We start from the raw sequence: 18785 nt of genomic DNA, 5'->3' as shown, positions 1-18785 counted from the left end.
TGAGATGAACTATCATCCCTCAGGCTGAGGAAGGAGCCTGGGCCCATTCTGTTCTGTGTGGCTCCTACAACATTGGGTGGGTTCAGTGAACTCAACACAGGCCATGAATACAACCAGGCCCTTTCCTGCTCCATGTGGCTCAGTATCACACCAGGTGACATCAGCTAACACAGCCCAGGTGGGGCTGGGGCTGGAGCCTGGGCCTGTCCTGCTCTGTGGGCTCAGTAACACAGCCCGTAAGATGAACTTTTTTCAAAAGACTTCAGTGTATTTAACTCTGTGTCCAACACTGTGAGGCAGCTTTCTGTGTTTATAAAGAGTGTAATTTATTGACTGGTCTCTTGGATCTTGGAGCAAACAGGGTGACATACAGAGGTCTGTGTGCAGAGGGTTTGGGGGTGATCTCTGATTCCTAACCCTTTCTGGATTGTGAGGAATAAAGAATGAATGAGAGAGAGAAAATGTGGGAGAAGGGATGATAGAAGAATTTGTCCGTGAACCTGATTAAAAGTGGCTCAAACGCAAAATAATATGAAGATATCAAGAGCAGAACATTAACATAATCTGAGTTCCGCGTTCTGGTCGGGTCCCATTCCCCTGAAGTGAGGAATGAACGGGTGGGGAAATTCCGCCTGGAGTTATATTTGTCTCCAATGAAGATGAGCTCACAGTGAGGATGGAATAGCTCAGTTGGGAGAACACTAGATTGAAGAACCAGGATACAATCCCTGGTTTCATCAGTTTTAATTTGGTGTCTCCTTCATTTTAAGTAGAGAGAATCAGAGGGGAGATTTTCCACTCTTGACCCCATGGGCTGAATTTTAAACTAACGGTGCGGCTCTCGGCAGAGGCACCGGAAGCGGGTGTCGTCACCACACGAGTGAAATGTGGCCGACCGACTCCGATCACGGAGCAGCCGACAAATTAATGAAGGGGAGGCGTGGGGCCCATGTAAACAAGGACCAGAGGCAGGGAACGAGGTGCCGATGGCACCGACATCTGACACAACGGCAGGTGCTGGCACCATATTTAAAGGGCTGCCAGCCCTGCATTCACTGCTGCCTGGTTTAAAGGAGTGTCTTCCTGAGAGCCCTCTGCTGTCCCAGGACCAGTTCTGCTGCCTCTGATGCCCCAGGACCCATTCTGCTGCCTCTGTTGCCTGATGGGTAAGGAGCTGAATGCGAGCCTGCAGTGACCATGGTGCCACGGTTTAGCGATGCCACCCTGCAGGTTCTCCTCCAGGTGACAAGAGAAAGGTGCAAGATCCTCTTCCCCAGGGATGGGAGGTGGAGACCTGTCCACCTGACCAAGCAAAGCTGGCTGGAGATAGTAGATGAGGTCAGCAGCCATGGGTTCACCCCCAGGAAATGGATCCAGTGCAGGAAGTGGGTCAATGACCTGATCCAGGTTGCTCAGGCGACCAATCAAAGCACTTTGGACCCTTTGGACATTGCATGTGGCAGAGTGAGAGGGAATGTTTAGTGGAAAGGGAGTGACCACCCAGTCATGTGTATTGGGGAAGGGCAGCAGGAGAGGCACACGTCAGTCATTATATAACCTCACACAGTCCCTCGAGAGGGGCCGCATGCAGGAGGCATATGTGTGTCCACATCATGGACTGCTGGACTATCACCATCAGAGATGTTGGGCTTGTCCCCGCTGGGAGACTAACTTTGTTCATCATTGTGTCTGCAGGAGAAGACATCCCACAATTGGAAAGAGCGTGTCAAGACTGGCGGTGGAGTGCCTTATCTCCGTGTCCTCATCCCGATGGAGGAGGAGGCCATGGAACAGGCCGGGCTGCAAAGCAGCTGCTCCATATCTGATGGAGAGACAGGGGCATTTACCCAAGAGAGTGAGTGCACATCTCCTGGGGCACAAGGGAGCATCCGCTGCAAAGGAGCCACACTGCACATCTGTTCACCACTGCATCAATGGAGCTGCACAGTAGGGGTGGTTGGAATGTCACGATGGGCAGACCGTAACCCTACAATGTCCCTGTTTTCTCATGAAGGCCCGGATGAACGACAAAAGCAAAGAGCTGGAGAGACTGGGAGACAGCCGGACACGTCTGAGGAGGAGGAGGGAGCCTCAGATGGTGCACCATCACATCATTCCCCTGCACCCTCCACCAGAACAGAAACGCTCACGCAAACTGATGAGCACATCACAGACAGGCCCGGGCAGCTGACGGAGGCTGTGACAGCCGAGGCCACTGACAGTTGGTGGTCTGTGGGAGGCCAGGCCCATGCTGAGCCCCAGGCTGATGACATGCCTCTGGTGTCACCAGCAACACGGGAAATACCGCAGCTGCAGCGAGAGGTCAGGTAACATCTGGCAGAGTTACCAGAGGCTATGTGTACCCGAACAAGGATGGTGGAGGAGTCCATCCAGGCCTTGGGTGCTGCATTGTCTCTGATGGGGGTGTGTCTGGCTTCCTCCATTGTGAGATTGGTGACTCTCATGGAGAGCCTGATCCAGCCAATCAATCAGTGGCTGCCGGAGATGTGTGCAGACCTGCACTCCATCGCTTTGTCCATGAGCTCCATCCAGCGGTGACAAGGTGAGAGGGGGGACGAGGTCCACGTCCCTCTCAGGTCAGCAGCGAGTTACAAGTGTGTCTTATAAGGGGGAGGAGCAGCTGGCTGCTACATCTGGGGTCTCCTCTCAGGGTGCTCCTTGTGTGGACAGTCGCTCCAAAGCCCCTCTGCCAGTGACACAAGTGATGCCAGTGCCTGCCTCCATCACCCTCGATGACAGAGGGGGGTCCCTGTACCTGTGCAGGAGGCCCTCAGTGTGCCGGGGCCCTCCAGGCCTCAGGCAGCAAGAGGACGGCCACCAATGTCATCCCAAGCCATGGGGCAGCAAGGTCAGCAGCCTGTCTCCACCTCAGCTGACAGAGCAGGGGGAGCACCACGTAGGAGCACCCGGAAAAGATTTAAGAAGAGCACCTAGATTCACTTAGGGTTCACGGTGAATGTACATTCCAGATGGATAGGGTTGCATTTGTTGTCACACGGAAGAAAGAAATGATGTTCTCTCACTATGTCTCCTTCCTATTGTTGATGCCCTTTGGGACTTCATTTAAACCCTTCCTCCCAAGGGGCTGGAAGTGAGGGACCAAGCCCTGAGTTCACAAAGCTTTGGCCTTGTCACTGTGCGATGTGTACCTGGACGCTGCAGAACAGAAGGAAGGAGGTGACAACAGGGCTGTTTAAAGCTAAGACTTTATTGCCTTGGTTCCAGAAGGTGGTAAGGCTCAAAGGAAACTTGAATGTATAAGGGTGTCTCATGTCCCCCTTGTGTGTATCTCATGGCCCCTACCCTGCTGTGCCTGAGGTTCTTCATCTGGCACTGCTTGGGCAGCATCCTCCTCCACATCCTCATCATCAGAGGAGACATCACACTCCACGATATCCTCACTAGTCAACACCTCACCCCTCTGTAATGCCAGATTGTGCTGTGCACAGCAAACCACCACGATATGCGAGACCCTCGCCGGGACATACTGAAGGGCTCCACTGGATCGATCTAGGCACCTGAATCTCATCTTCAGGAGACCAATGGCCTCCTTGATGGTCGCTCGGGTTGACCCGCAGCAGGTGTTGTACCTCTCCTCTGCATCCGTGCGTGGGTTCCTTACAGACGTCAGTAGTCATGTCCTCAGTGGGTAGCCCTTGTCTCCAAGGATCCATCTCTGAAAGCGGATGGGGCCGCGGAAAGGTTCTGGCACCTGGGAGTGCCTTGGTATGCCGGCGTTGTGGCTGCTTCCCGGGATTTGTGCACACACCTATGGGATCCATTTGCAGTGGTCGCAGACCAATTGCACACTGAGCAAGTGGAAGCCCTTCCTGTTGAAGGCTGCTGGCTGGTCTGCAGGAGCCATGATGGTCACATGGGTGCAGTCAATGACACCCTACACCTGGTGGAATCCAGCGATGTCCCCGAATCCTATCGCTCTCTCAGCTTGACTGTTTGGATCAATGTGCACATAGTCACCGGCCCTCCTGAACAGGACATTGGTGACCTCCTTGATGCACTGATTCACTACAGACTGTGAGATTCCACACATATCTCCAGTGGATCCCCGCAATGATCTGGTGGTGAAGAAGTTCAGTGGCACGGTGACCTTCAGTGACACTGGCATCAGGTGCCCACCAAGTCGCATGGGACACAGCTGCATCATGGCAGAGAGATCAGTGACGACCCCCGTGGAGAGGTGCAGTCTGCGGAGACACTGTCACTCGGACTTCTGCAGGTAGTTGAACCTCGGCTGACGTGTTCCTCTGCCTCCTTCTCCAGCCTCCTGTTCGAGGCTGGCCTTCCTGTGGGCCCCCAAGCTGCTGTGGTGCCCCTGCTGGTGCCTGTGCCTCTCTCCCTTCCTCTCTACTCCTCCTCCTCCTCCTCAATGGGAGACTCGAATCCAATGAGAGCCTCGAATGAGGCCCATGACAGGTTGCCCCTCCCTGAGTGCAAGGCCTTCACAGTTAACAACACCCAGCCACATTTACCTCACTTGTCACCCTCAATGAAGTGGCACTGCCCCAATGGCACCCTGGTGTTGTTCCCTCTGCAGAGCTGGCACATTGGCCCCCACTCCTGACAGTGTTTCCCGATGCCCTTTCTGCCAAGTTTTGCTGCCTCACCCGATAGCTTCCCAGTGAAGACAACACTCAGCTCCCACCTCCCAGTCAGCTCCTTTAACCAGGCGAGGCTCTGAAGCCCCGTGGTTCCCGTGTGCTATGAGTTCAATTGGATCCAGTGAATAAAATTGCTGACAATTGGACTCATAAATACTTGATATTTTGATACTTCACATTTTTATTCATTCATTCATGCGATGTGGGCATCGCTGGCTAGGCCAGCATTTATTGCCCATCCCTAATTGCCCATGAGAAGGTGGTGGTGAACTGCCTTCTTGAACCGCTGCAGTCCATGTGGGGTAGGTACACCCACAGTGCTGTGAGAAAGGGAGTTCCAGGATTTTGACCCAGCGACAGTGAAGGAACGGCGATATAGTTCCAAGTCAGGATGGTGTGTGGCTTGGAGGGGAACTTGCAGGTGGTGGTATCCCCTGCATTTGCTGCCCTTGCCCTTCTCGGTGGTAAAGGTCGCTGGGTTTGGAAGGTGCTGTCGAAGGAGTCTTGGTGCATTGCTGCAGTGCATCTTGCAGACGGTACACACTGCTGCCACTGTGTTCCGATGGTGGAGGGAGTGAATGTTTGTAGATGGGGTGCCAATCAAGTGGGCTGCTTTGTCCTGGACGGTGTTGAGATTCTTGAGTTGGAATTGCACCCATCCGGGCAAGTGGAGAGTATTCCATCACACTCTTGACTTGTGAATTGCAGATGGTGGCCAGGCTTTGGGGAGTCAGGAGTCATGGATGAGTGGGAGGAATATATCACACTTTGGGGCTTTTGTGAGAGGATTTATTGATAAACCTGGGATTTGAGAGGAAGCTGCTTCATGGTTTACAGAACCAATTCAGCCCCTGGGGTGGAGCCAACAGCTGCACTGTAATTACTCACCTCAGGATTCCAAGCCTCTGACCTGCTCTTGTAGTCACGTTATTTGTATGGCTACCCATGGTAACCTCCATGATGTTGATGGTGGGGGATTCAGTAATTGTAATGCTATTGAATGTCAAGGGGAGATAGTTAGATTCTCTCTTGTTGGAGATGGTCATTGCCTGGCACTTGTGTGGTGCGAATGTTACTTGCCACTTCTCATCCCAAGCCTGTGAGACTGAAATAGCTCAGTTGGGAGTGTGTTGGACTGAAGATCCCTGGTTCAATCTGGGGTTTTGGCAGTTCTCCTTTATTCTGCATCGCCCTTTGGTTTTGACTCTTGAGCTGCACAATTTACACTGAAATTATTTACCCAACTCTGAAGGTTGGATTGGAATAGAGAGATATCAATGATGGGAAATATTTACATTCTCAGCTTTAGCTTATTCTCTATCTCTTTGTGTCCTTTTCCCCAGTTTTTGAATCTTTCAGGGCCGGGTGAACATTTGATTTGCTGCATATGTCCCAAACTGAAGCCTTTTCCACATCTCTGGGCAGTCAGACTTGCTCTGTCTGTTTTTGCTGCTCGTGACCATGAACGAGAACAGGCCACGAGTTCAACGTTTTTCAGAAAACGGAAGATAATTGGAAAGAATTCTGTGTTACTCCAGACCAGTGACAAAGATACAATGGATGTTATTCAAAATAAATTCCCTTTGACATTTGATGTAAACTTGTTTGCATCTAAAAGTTGGATTTTAAGTGTTGCAAAAATGTGTCAAATTAATGACTGACCATGTGACAGCGCACATGGGGATCAAATCCACAGCCTTGTTGTTATCAACACTGCGTCCTAACCAACTGAACTAAGCGGCCGATAGACAGAGCCAGGTATGGGTTTGAGCCGCACGCTGTGAGGTTTGTGTTTTATTTCTCACACTGGGTGACAGAGCGATTGCACAAACAATGGACACATCACATCCCTGAAACATTGTTCTGATATAAAACAGTGTGAAATAAGAACTGAGCATGGAAATGGAACGGAACCAGAAATCAGGACTTTAATCTATTAAAGTTGATCTTGAAATTCTACCATGCACGAATATTCCAAGAGAACGAACTCTCTTCTGATATAAAATCCAGGAACTTGAGCTGCTGTAAAACATAACTGAGCTTGACGTGTTTTGAACACGCAACCTTCTGATCTGGAGTCAGACGCACTACCGTTGTGCCACAAGCTCACAGGTAAAGCAAAGCCTTCCATTCCTGGCAGATTTACTTCTTGTTTAGATTCAGTGATTGAAATTAATTCAATCCTCATCTGACCTCCGCTCTGCAAAGGCCTGCCACCCGACCTGAACCCGACGGGACCCGACGACCTGTGTCGGGTCCGGGTCGTGTTGGGTCGCTCTTCCGGGTCTGGCTTTCGGGCTCGGGTCAGGTCGGGCCAGGTTCGGGTTGGGCTGGGTCCAGGTCGGGCTGAGTCCGTGTCGGACACACACAGTAAGTATTACATTTAACTCTGCTGGGAAGTTGAGTTTAATAAGTGTCAAAAGTTGAAAAGCCAACCTAAGCTGGGAGTCCGGGTCATCAAGGAGGGAAACTCTGAGTATGCTCAGTGAGAAAGTGAGCATCTCTATGACGTCATTGCGCTCATGCTGCAGCTTCCTGTAGATTCGGAATCGGGAGGTAGATAAAGTGAACATTCCAGTGGTCGGGTAAGGCTCGGGTTAGTTTGGGCGTGGGAATAAATGGAGATACTCGGGCCGGGTCGGGCTCGGGTCCAATGTGGTTCTGTCAGGTTCGGGTCGGCTTTTTTTTCCTGACCTGAGCAGGCCTTTACCGCTCTGTCAGTTCAGTGCCTTATTTAAACTATTACTTGGAGTTCTGTTTTACAGGGTCTCGGCTGTTTAAGTATTTCCCAGACCCACTACTCTGATTAATCAGACATTTTGCTGCTAACTGCTGCTGCTACAATTGAAATGTAAAAAAGAATTTCCAGTGACCTGCAACCAATGGACAAATACATTTCAGAAAGATAAAGCTCATTCACCAATCCACAAATGTGTCTTTCTGCTTATATTTATAAACAACTCCTTCTCTCCACTATGAGAACCATACAATCACTACAGTTATTTGAAAGTTAGTATAAGATGTTCCAGTTCATCAATTTTAAAACTGCAGCAGGTATTTTCCAGAAAACTTCTCTGTTGGAACCTCAGTCCCATTTAGATTGAAAGTGGACAATTAATGTATTCACTTGTTCATTGTGGACAGGTGTCTGACTTCAAATAAATCTCATTAACTTTCAATGAGGTGGCAGTATTTCTGTGCTCCCATTTTACGCAGTCTGTCCTGTTCATGCACCATGTTTTTATTCTCTTCTCCCATTCTCCACAGGATACAGATTACAAGCATCATCAATCGAGCTGTTGAAAAGCATTGGAAGAATCTGGTCACACAGGTATTGAAACATTCATTTTCTGCCATTTTCCAAGTAGGTTGCTTTAAACACAGTACGATGTGTAATCATCTTGAAAAGAGATTCTCTTCAATATCCAATACAAACTGAATTACAAACCTGACAGACAAACACAGGAGAACAAGTGACTAGTGAACACAAACCTCATGGTGCTCATTTTCAGATTTATTGCAGTCATCCGACAAAACAAGTGAAAGAATATTCCAGTGAAATGATTTGGAAAGTAGGGGTGACTTTTGTTGGTGCCTTTCTTTGCTCTGTTGGTGAAACTTTCTTGCACCTGACTCGTGTTCATGTCTCTGTTTCCTCTATTGAATGAGGAAGGAGGTATTTGATCAGAAATCAACTGGATTGTGTACCTTTGAGAGGGGATTTCTGCACCGTCAGGGCTGGAAACAGGAGTGAGTGAAAGACAATGTGTGGAGTTTGATTTTGTACAGAGGGAGAGCAAATCTAACAGGGCTGTGAGATATTGGCCTGGATTTTACAGCCCAATAGTGGTGAACTCTGAGACTTTCACTGCTATTGAGGGTCTGAACAGCACTGCAACTGCTGGTACATGCACACACTAACACCAGCATCTGGAAGTTGTGGTGGTGAGAAATGTGCTTAAAAGGAGCCTCTGATCATAATCGCACCAGCCCACTCTTTAAAGTGACAGGGACCTGTAGTTCAGCAATTTGGGCTCATTGCCCACAATGTACCCTGATTTTTACCTGGGTTGGATTAAAGCCGGTACCAACAGGCTCAGGGCTGCTCGGGAAGGACTTTTCTGTTGACACAACAGCTCCACTATTCCAGGAAGACACCGGCAGCAGCAGTTGTCAACTTTCAGAGGGAGTTCAGACATTTTAAATGTTGTATTTTATTTCTTAATTGTATGTAACTTTTTAGCATAGCCTGATCAGAGTTCTTAAATTTACATCTGACTTTTTATTAACAAGATTGAAGTGCTTTTAAAAGATCTCTAAATGTATATGACTTTTTATCAAGATTTACTTGGCTTCTTTGAAAAGACTCTTGAGCAAGATTGAAGTGACTTTTAAAAACTACATCTTATCCTTTAAAATCCTGCTTCCATGTGGATGACATTGGAAGATGACTTCAGAATAGCTTAGACTATCTTTCTAACAGGTACTGCAACAGCTTAAGACCTACTTTTCTGCAAAAGCTGGTGAATTACCTTCCGGGAGCGGAGAGGAGCCGAGCGGAGCAGACCTATATGGACCGATATGAGGAGAATGTTGAGAGCGGAGCCTATAAATCCAATCCGAGGATCGAGGCCCAGTCTCTTCCCTTCCAGGAGTGGAGTGGAGCTCTTCCAGTGTGCTGGAGTTTTGAAAAAAAAGAAGCCAACTGTGATGTCAGAGGTGATTGCTTGGTGAGTCACTGCTGTTAGTGTATTTAAATATCTTAAAGAAAAGGGCAACGTTTTTTACTTGAAAAAAAAACCTCTGCTGATAAGATGAGTAATACTAAAGTGTTTTTTTTATTCAGTGTAGCTTATGAAGGACTTTAGATTGTAGTGGGTAGAACAAGGCCCCGAGTGTCATTAGTATTTTTTAATTAAGGGAGTAACTAATTAATCTAAGGGTAAGTCATGGCAGGAGAGCTCAGCCCCGTGATATGCTCCTCCTGCGCTATGTGGGGATTCAGGAACCCTCCCAGTCTCCATGACGACCATGTGTGCAGGAAGTGTATCCAGCTGCAGCTACTGGCTACTCGCATTATGGAGCTGGAACTGCGGGTGGTTTCACTGTGGAGCATCCACGAAGCTGAGGGTGTCATGGATAGCATGTTTAGTGAGGTGGTCGCACCGCAGGTAATGGATGCACAGGCAGAAAAGGGATGGGTGACCTCCAGATGGAGTAGTAGGAGCAGGCAGGTAGTGCAGGAGTCCCCTGTGGCCATCCCCCTCTCAAACAGATACACCGCTTTGGTTCCTGTTGGGGGGAACACCTCCCAGGGGAAAAGAGCAACAGCGCGGTCCGTGGCACCACGGAGGGTTCTGCTGCACAGCAGGGGATGAAAAGGGGAGGAAGAGCTATTGTGATAGGGGATTCTATCATAAGGGGTGCAGATAGGCGTTTCTGTGGCCGCAAACGAGACTCCAGGATGGTATGTTGCCTCCCTAATACTAGGGTCAAGGATGTTTCGGAGCAGCTGCCGGAAATTCTGAAAGGGGAGGGTGTGCAGCCAGAGATCGTGGTCCATATTGGTACGAACGACATAGGCAGGAAGAGAGATGAGGTTCTGCAAAGTGAATATGGGGAGTTAGGCAGAAGGTTAAAGAGCAGGACCTCTAGGGTTGTAATCTCAGGTTTACTCCCTGTGACACGTGCTAGTGCGGGTAGGAATAGGAGGATTAGGCAAATGAATGCATTGCTGAAGACTGGCGAAGGCGGGAGGGCTTCAGGTACTTGGATCATTGGGATCTCTTCTGGTGCAGAGGTGACCTGTACAAGAGGGACGGGTTGCATCTGAACTGGAAGGGGACCAATATCCTTGCAGGGAGATTTTATAGTAATACACTGGAGGGTTTAAACTAGTCTTGCAGCGGGTGTGGGACCCAAAGTAGTAGTCTCTCCGATGAGATAGTTGAGGCAAATGGAGAGGTTAAAGCAAGCAAGTCAAGTAGGCAGGCCAGGCAGGGGCAGGACAGGGAGCGTGGAAGGTCTGGTGGGCTAAACTGCATTTACTTTAATGCAAGTATCCTTACAGGTAAGGCAGATGAACTCAGAGCATGGATCGGTACATGGGATTGTGGTATTGTAGCTATTACGGAAACGTGGTTGAGGGATGGGCAGGACTGGCAGCTCAATGTTCCGCGGTACTGATCCTTCCGGCGTGACAGAGGTGGAGGTAAGAGAGGAGGGGGAGTTGCACTATTGATTAGGGAGGACATCACGGCAGTACTTAGAGAGGATATCCCGGGGTGAATGTCCAGTGAGGCCATACTGGTAGAACTTAGAAATAATAAAAGGGTGATCCCTTTGATGGGATTATACTATAGGCCCCCCAATAGTCAGAGGGAAGTGGAGGAGCATATATGTTGGGAAATCACAGATAGGTATAGGAATTATAGGGTTGTAATAGTAGGTGATTTTAACTTCCCTAATATTGACTGGGACTGCCTAAGTGCTAAGGGATCAGATGGGGAAGAATTTGTTAAGTGAGTCCAGGATAATTTTCTGAAGCAGTACGTGGATGGCCTGACTGGAGAAGGGGCTACACTCGATCTCCTGTCAGGAAATGAGGATGGGCAGGTGGTTGATATGGCAGTCGGGGAGCACTTTGGGACCAGTGACCATAACTCTATTAGCTTCAAGATAGTTATGAAAAAGAATAGGACTGGTCCTCAGGTTGAAGTCCTAAATTGGGGGAAGGCTAATTTCCATGGCATCAGACAGGAACTCTCAAAAGTTGAATGGGAGAGGCTGTTTACAGGTAAAGGGACGACTGGCAAGTGGGAGGCTTTTAAAAGTGAGATAGGAAGAGTTCAGGGCCAGCATGTTCCTGTTAGATGGAAGGGCAAGGCTGGCAAGTTTAGGGAACCTTGGTTGACGAGGGATATTGAGGGTCTGGTCAGGACAAAGAAGGAGGCATACGTCAGGTATAGGCAGCTGGGATTGAGCGTGTCCCTCGAGAAGTATAGGAGATATAGGAGTATACTTAAGAAGGAAATTAGGAGGGCGAAAAGGGGCCATGAGATTTCCCTGGCAGATAAGATAAAGAAGAATCCTAAAAGATTCTATAAGTGTATTAAGAGTAAAAGGGTAGCTAGGGAGAGTGTAGGTCCCCTTAAGGATCAGTGTGGCAATCTATGTGTGAAGCCACGCGAAATGGGCGAGGTCTTAAATGAATATTTCTCGTCTGTATTTACCGTGGAGAAGGTCATGGAAGCTAGTGAGTTCAAGGGAGGGAACAGCGATATCCTGCAGCATATCAACATTACAAAGGAGGAGGTGTTGGAGGTTTTGAAGCGCATTAAGGTGGATAAATCCCCAGGGCCTGATCAGATGTATCCTCGGATGCTATGGGAAGCAAGGGAGGAGATTGCTGGGGCGCTGGCAGAGATTTTTGTATCATCGTTAGCCACGGGTGAGGTACCGGAAGACTGGAGGATAGCTAATTTGTTAATTAATAAATTAAATAACAAATCATGTCGCCTCTTTCTCTTCTAAACTCTGGCGGAGACAAGCCTAGCTTGTCCAATCTTTCCTCGTAAGACAGCCCACCCATTCCATGTATTAGTCTCGTAAACTTTCTCTGTACTACCTCCAATGCATTTACATCCTTCCGCAAATAAGGAGACCAGTACAGTACTCAGTACTGCAGAAGAGGTCTCACCAATGTCCTGGATAGGTGAAGCATAACCTCCCTACTATTGTATTCAATTCCCATGGTGATAAATGATAACATTCGATTAGCTTTCCTAATTACGTGCTGGACCTGCATACTAACCTTTTGCAATTCATGCCCTCGGACACCCAGATCCCTCTGCATCTCAGAGCTCTGCAATCTCTCACCATTTAGATAATATGCTTTTTTATTCTTCCTGCCATAGTGGACAATTTCCGACTTTCCCACATTATACTCCATTTGCCAGGTCTTTGCCCAATCACTTAACCTATCTATATCCCTTTGTAGCCCCCTTATGTCCTCTTCACAACCTACTTTCCTACCTATCTTTGTGATCAGCAAATTTAGCAACAATACCTTCGGTCCCTTCATCTAAGTCATTTATATAAATTGTAAAAAGTTGAGGCCCCAGCACAGATCCCTGTGGCACACCACTCGTTACTTCTTGCCAACCAGAAAATGACCCATTTATGCTGACTCTCTGTTTCCTGTCAGCTAGCCAATCTTCTATCCATGCCAATATGTTACCCCCGACACCATGACCTTTTATTTTCTGCAATAACCTTTGATATGGCACCTTACCCTTCTGGAAATCAAAATACAATACATCCACTGGTTCCCCTTTATCCACAGCACATGTAACTCCCTCAAAGAACTCCAATAAATTGGTTAAACATGATTTCCCTTTCAAAAAAACATGTTGACTCTGCCTGATTACCTTAATTTTTTCTAAATGCCCTGCTATAACATCCTCTGTAATAGCTCCAAACATTTTCCCTCAGACAAATGTTAAGCTAACTGACCTGTCGTTTCCTGCTTTCTGTCTCCCTCCCTTTTTGAATAAATGAGTTACATTCACTCTTTTCCAATCTAACGGAACCTTCTCGAATCTAGGGAATTTTGGAATATTAAAACCAGCGCATCAACTATCTCACTAGCCAATTCAGGACCTGGCGACTTGTCAACCCGCAGCTCCAACAATTTGTTTAGTACCACTTCCCTGGTGATTGTAATTTTCTTGAGTTCCTCCATCCCTTCAATTTCCTGATATACGGCTAATACTGGGATGTTATTTGTATACTCAATAGTGAAGACCGATGCAAAGTATCTGTTCAATTCATCTGCCATCTCTTAATTATCCATTATTAATTCCCCAGACACACTTTCTATTGGACCAACAGTCGCTTTGTTAACTCTTTTCTTTTTAAAATATCTATCGAAACTCTTACTAGTTGTCTTGAAATTTCTTGCGAGCTTTGTCTCATACTCTAATTTTACCTTCCTTATCAATCTTTTAGTCATTCTTTGCTGTTTTTTTAATATTCTGTCCAATCTTCTGACCTGCCTCCCACCTTTGCACAATTATAGGCTTTTTCTTTAAGTTTGATAGTATCTTTAACTGTTTTCGTGAACCATGGATGGTGAGTCCCACCTTTGGAACTTTTCTTTCTCGTTGAAATGTATCTATTCTGTGTATTCTGAAATATCCCCTTAAATGTCTGCCACTGCATCTCTATTGACTTATCCCTTAACCTAATTTGCCAGTTCACTTTAGCTAGGTCTGCTTTCATGACCTTATAATTGCCCTTATTTAAATTTAAAATACTAGTCTGGGACCCACTCTCCTCTCCCTCAAACTGAATGTAAAATTCAATCATATTATAATCGCGACTACCTCGGGGCACCTTAACTATGAGGTCATTAATTAATCCTATCTCGTTGCACAATGCCAGGTCTAGTATAGCCTGCTCTCTGGTTGGCTCCAGAATGTATTGTTCCAAGAAATTATCCCCAAAACATTCTATGTATTCCTCATCTAGGCTCCCTCTGCCCATCTGAATTTTCCACTCTATATGTAGATTAAAATCCCCCATAATTATCACAGTACCTTTCTGACAAGCTGCCATTATTTCTTCCTTTATATCCCATCCGACAGTGTGGTGAATGTTAGGTGGCCTGTACACCACTCCCACAAGTGACTTCTTGCCTTTATGATTTCTCATTTGTACTCAAACTGATTCTGCATCCTGATCTCCAGAACTCAGGTCATCCCTCTCGATTACGCTAATACCATTATTAATTAACAGAGCTACCCCACCACCTTTTCCTAGCTTCCTGTCCTTCCAAAATGCCATGTCACCTCCAATATTCTCATCCCAATCTATGTCGCCCTGCAGCCATGTCTCTGTAATGACTATCAGATCGTACTTATTTATTCTATTTGTGCTCCCAGTTCATCTGTTTTGTTTCAAATGCTCCATGCATTCAGATACAGAGCATTTAGTTTTGTCGTTTTATTACTTTTGTCACCTCTGGCCTTATCTGTCGATTTACTCTTAGATTTGTACATTCTGCCCCTTCCTGTCACAGTCTGCTTATCATTTCCCATATTTATACCTTTCTCTCTCGCCCTGTCTCTCCTCCTTGATTCACCATATCTTCCCAAATTTGATCCCTTGCCCCCACTATTCAGTTTAAAACCGTCTCTACGTCCCTCGTTATGTGGCTCGCTAGAACACCAGCACCAGCACGGTTCAGGTGTAGACCGTCCCAACGGTACAGCCACCTCTTTCCCCAGTACTGGTGCCAATGCCCCACAAACCAGAACCCACTACTAGCACAGCAGTCTTTCAGCCGCACATTACTTTCTCTAATCTTATTTGTCCTATGCCAATTTGCACATGGCTCAGGTAATAATCCAGAGATGATTAACTTTGAGGTTCTGCTTCTTAATTTGGTGCCTAGTTCCTCAGACTGACTTTGCAGAACCTCTATCCTTGTCCTGCCTATGTCTTTGGTACCGACATGGACCACGACGACTGGATCCTCCCCCTCCCATTGTATGTTTCGCTCCAGCCCTGAGCAGATGTCCTGAATCCTGGCACCGGCAGGCAACACAGCCGTCTGGACTCTTGCTTTTGCTGCAGAGAACAGAGTCAATCCACCTTATTATACTGTCCCCTACTACCACTACATTCCTTTTTTCTCCCTCTTTGAGCCGCAAACACTTACTGCAGACGTGTTTGCCCTGGATCACACTGGCATCCAGGAACTCCCACATGCTGCAGCTGTGACACATCACCTGTCCTGTCATCCTCAACGTGTTTCAATTTACTACTTAAATATTTTATTCAATTATTCATTTTATTGCATATTTTAATAAACTTACCACTAGTTTGTTTACTATTTTAAATGTTAGGACTAAAATGGATCTTAATCACTTACCAGATGCGCATCAAGCAGGTCGGTTCTTCCAAACCAATCAACTACCTGCTTGCCTGTGATGTCACAGCTTACCAGATCCTCACCAAACAGCTCCTTCCACTGCACCGAAGAAAGAACCAAATCCTGGATCCTCACTGCAGCGGCTCTCTGTTTCCCTGCTCTCACTCTCCATTGTGACGTCACTCCTCGATTTTTTTTTTCCCCTGCTCTGCTCCTCTCTCTCGCTCTGTCTCCGAGTCTGTGCTTTTGGCAGATTTCTTCATTTGTTGTTCCGTTGTGCTCCTCTGTTTCTGGTCCAAAATCTGACGCTGGTGGGACTTGAACCCACCACCTTTGAATGTCATCTTAATTATTATTTAGAAGTCCAACACGCTATCCATTGCGCCACAGAGCCTCACACACTTTTGTTAACATCACTAAGGCCTTTGATATTGTCAGCAGAGACGGCCTCTTCAAACTGCAATGGAACATCGGCTGCCCTCCTGACCTCTTGGGCATCATCTCTTCTTTCCACGAGAACATGCACAGTTCCATCAGTTACAATGGAGCAACATCAGACGCTTTCAAGATCAGCAGTGGGGTAAAGCAGGGCTGCGCGCTGGCGCCAACTCTCTTCGGAACAGAGGAACATAGGAGTAAGCGATTCAGCCCGTCGAACCTGCTCTGTCATTCAATTCGATCATGGCTGATCACCTACCTCAAAGCCCCTTTCCCATGCTATCCCCATACCCCTTGATGTCATGAGTATCAAGATTTCTATCAATTTCTGTCTTGAACATGCTCAATGATGGAGCTGCCACAGCCCTCTGGGGCACAGTATTCCAATGATTCACCACCGTCTGAGTGAAGAAATGCCACCCATCTCAGTTTTAAATGGCCTACTCCTTATTCTGAGACGATGTCCTTTGGTTTTAGACTCACCAACCAGGGCAAACATCCTGTCTACATCCACACTGTCACGCCCTGTAAGAATTTTGTCAGTTTCAATCAGATCACCTCTCATTCTTCGAAACTTTAAGGAATACAGGCCCAGTTTCCTCAGAAGACAATCCCACCATCCCAGGGATTAGTCTGGTGACATAAAAACAAGAAATGCTGGAACCACTCAGCAGGTCTGGCAGCATCTGTGAAAAGAGAAGCAGAGTTAACGTTTCAGGTCAGTGACCCATCTTCGGAACTGACATATATTAGAAAAGTCACAGGTTATAAGCAAGTGGGGTGGGGGTGGGGCAGGAGATAACAAAGGAGAAGGTGTAGATTGGACAAGGCCACATAGCTGACCAAAAGGTCATGCAGCAAAGGCAAACAATATGTTAATGGTGTGTTGAAAGACAAAGCATTAGTACAGATTAGGTGTTAATGGACTGAATATTGAACAGCAGGAAGTACAAACCTGAAAAAAACAGTAGGTAAGCAAACTGAACAAACTGAGATGAAATGAAATAAATGCAAAAAAAAGATTAGTCTGTTGACCCTCTGTTTCACCCCCTCTATGGCAAGTGTATCCTTCATAAGATGAGACTAAACTGTACACAATACTCCAGTGCGGATTCACCAAGGCTCTATACAATTGCAGCAAGACATCTTTACTCCTGTACTCATGACCCCTCGTGTGGGTACAACATACCATTTGCCTTCCTAATTGATTGCTGCACCTGCACAAGAGCTTTTAGTATCTCAGGAAAAAGGACACCCAGGTCCCTTTGGACATCGACACTTCCCAACCTCTCACCATTTAAGAAATACTCTGTCTTTCTGTTTATTCTACCAAAGTGAATAACTTCACACTTATTCACATTATATTCCATATTCTTGCCCATTCACTTAGCCTCTCCAGGTCCCCTGGAAGCCTCTCTGCATCCTCCTCACAACTCACACTTCACCGAGCTTTGTGTCATCTGCAAACTTGGAAATATTACATTTAATTCCCACATCCAAATCATTTATATAGGTTGTTAACAGCTGTGGCTCCAACACTGATCCTTGCAGTACCCCAATAGTAACAGCCTGCCATCCTGAGAAGGACCCGTTATTGCTGTAATTGTGACCTGACTCCAAAAACAACAGGACTGGAATGGAATGGAATTCTTCAGTGTTTCTGTTGTTTGGCTTGCATTGACTCATCGATTTTCTTGTTTTTCACTTTGTCGATGCCTTTGAATAATTGTGGATCCTTCTTCAGGGTGTCTTCTTTCACCAGGTAGTTCTGACCTCTGATGATGTTGATTGTAATCAGCTTCAATTCGCTGATAGTTTTGGAAGTGAGCAGATTTCCTTTGCTTGAGTCTACAACATGGAACTCAGTCTGACATGTGGACCCATGGGAGGATTTGAATGCCATCCCTGCGTTGGAGTTGCATCCATCCAATAAGAGACCGAGTAGAAGTGACAGTTCTGTCAGTCGAATATGAGACTTTTAATGGCAGGGTTGTGAGTTTGAGTGCCATTCTGTTTTTCCCTTTTGTAAGGCTTCATGAGCAGAGAGTACAGGGAGTGTTTGAAATGAGCAAGTCTCGCTTTGATTCAGGACTCTTCCCTCTCAGCAGCATCTCACTATGAAAGATTGAATTTGATCTCATTTCATTCTCAGCTCGGAGTCTGTGCGGCTCAGTGGCACTTCTGGCTGTCTCCCGCTTCACAATCCATCAGTACTGAGAAAGCAATGGGGAATATTACTCACATGTTGTGTTCTTTAATTTTTTGGAAAACTTGAATGTATGTATTTTCTTCCAAAACAAGGACACCACGCTGCTGATAATGTCGGGCTGGAATAGCTCAGTTGGGAGAGCGTTAGAATGAAGATCTAATGGTTCCTGGTTCAATCCCGGGTTTCAACAATTTCGCTTCCTTATGCGTCCCTTGCCTTGGTTCTGATTTTCCAGTTGCACAATTCACTTTGAGATTATTTACCAAGCACCAGTGGATTGAATTTGAGAAACAACACAGAGTCATTTACAACATGGAAGGTGGTCATTTGGCCTATCACGTCCATGCTGGCTCTCCCCGGAGCAATCTAGTCAGTTCCACTCACCAGCTCGATCCCTTTCCTCCTGCAAGTTTCTTTCCTTCAAGTATCCATCCAATTTCCTTTTCAAATCATTGATTGTCTCTGCTTCCACCACACTCGTGGGCCAAGACATTACCACCCACAACATAAAAAATTCCACCTCATCAAGGATGGGAAATACTTACATCTTCTATATTTGCTT

The 18785-nt window shown here is 46.8% G+C and overlaps 2 non-coding genes across 2 annotated transcripts; both read right to left on the bottom strand.

Moving 5' to 3' along the window:
• Positions 1–6676: 6676 nt before the first annotated feature.
• trnaw-cca (transfer RNA tryptophan (anticodon CCA)) lies at positions 6677–6748 on the bottom strand. Its single transcript has one exon. It is a non-coding gene; the product is annotated as a tRNA-Trp (tRNA).
• Positions 6749–15879: 9131 nt separating this feature from the next.
• Positions 15880–15970, bottom strand: trnar-ucu (transfer RNA arginine (anticodon UCU)). Its single transcript is given in 2 exon segments — positions 15880–15915; positions 15934–15970. It is a non-coding gene; the product is annotated as a tRNA-Arg (tRNA).
• Positions 15971–18785: the final 2815 nt, after the last annotated feature.

The sequence above is a fragment of the Heterodontus francisci genome, unplaced genomic scaffold (assembly GCF_036365525.1).
Source record: "Heterodontus francisci isolate sHetFra1 unplaced genomic scaffold, sHetFra1.hap1 HAP1_SCAFFOLD_51_2, whole genome shotgun sequence".
NCBI classification, from domain to species: Eukaryota; Metazoa; Chordata; class Chondrichthyes; order Heterodontiformes; family Heterodontidae; genus Heterodontus; species Heterodontus francisci.
Note: the sequence above shows the minus strand (reverse complement) of the source record. Positions and strands in the feature narration are given on the sequence as shown.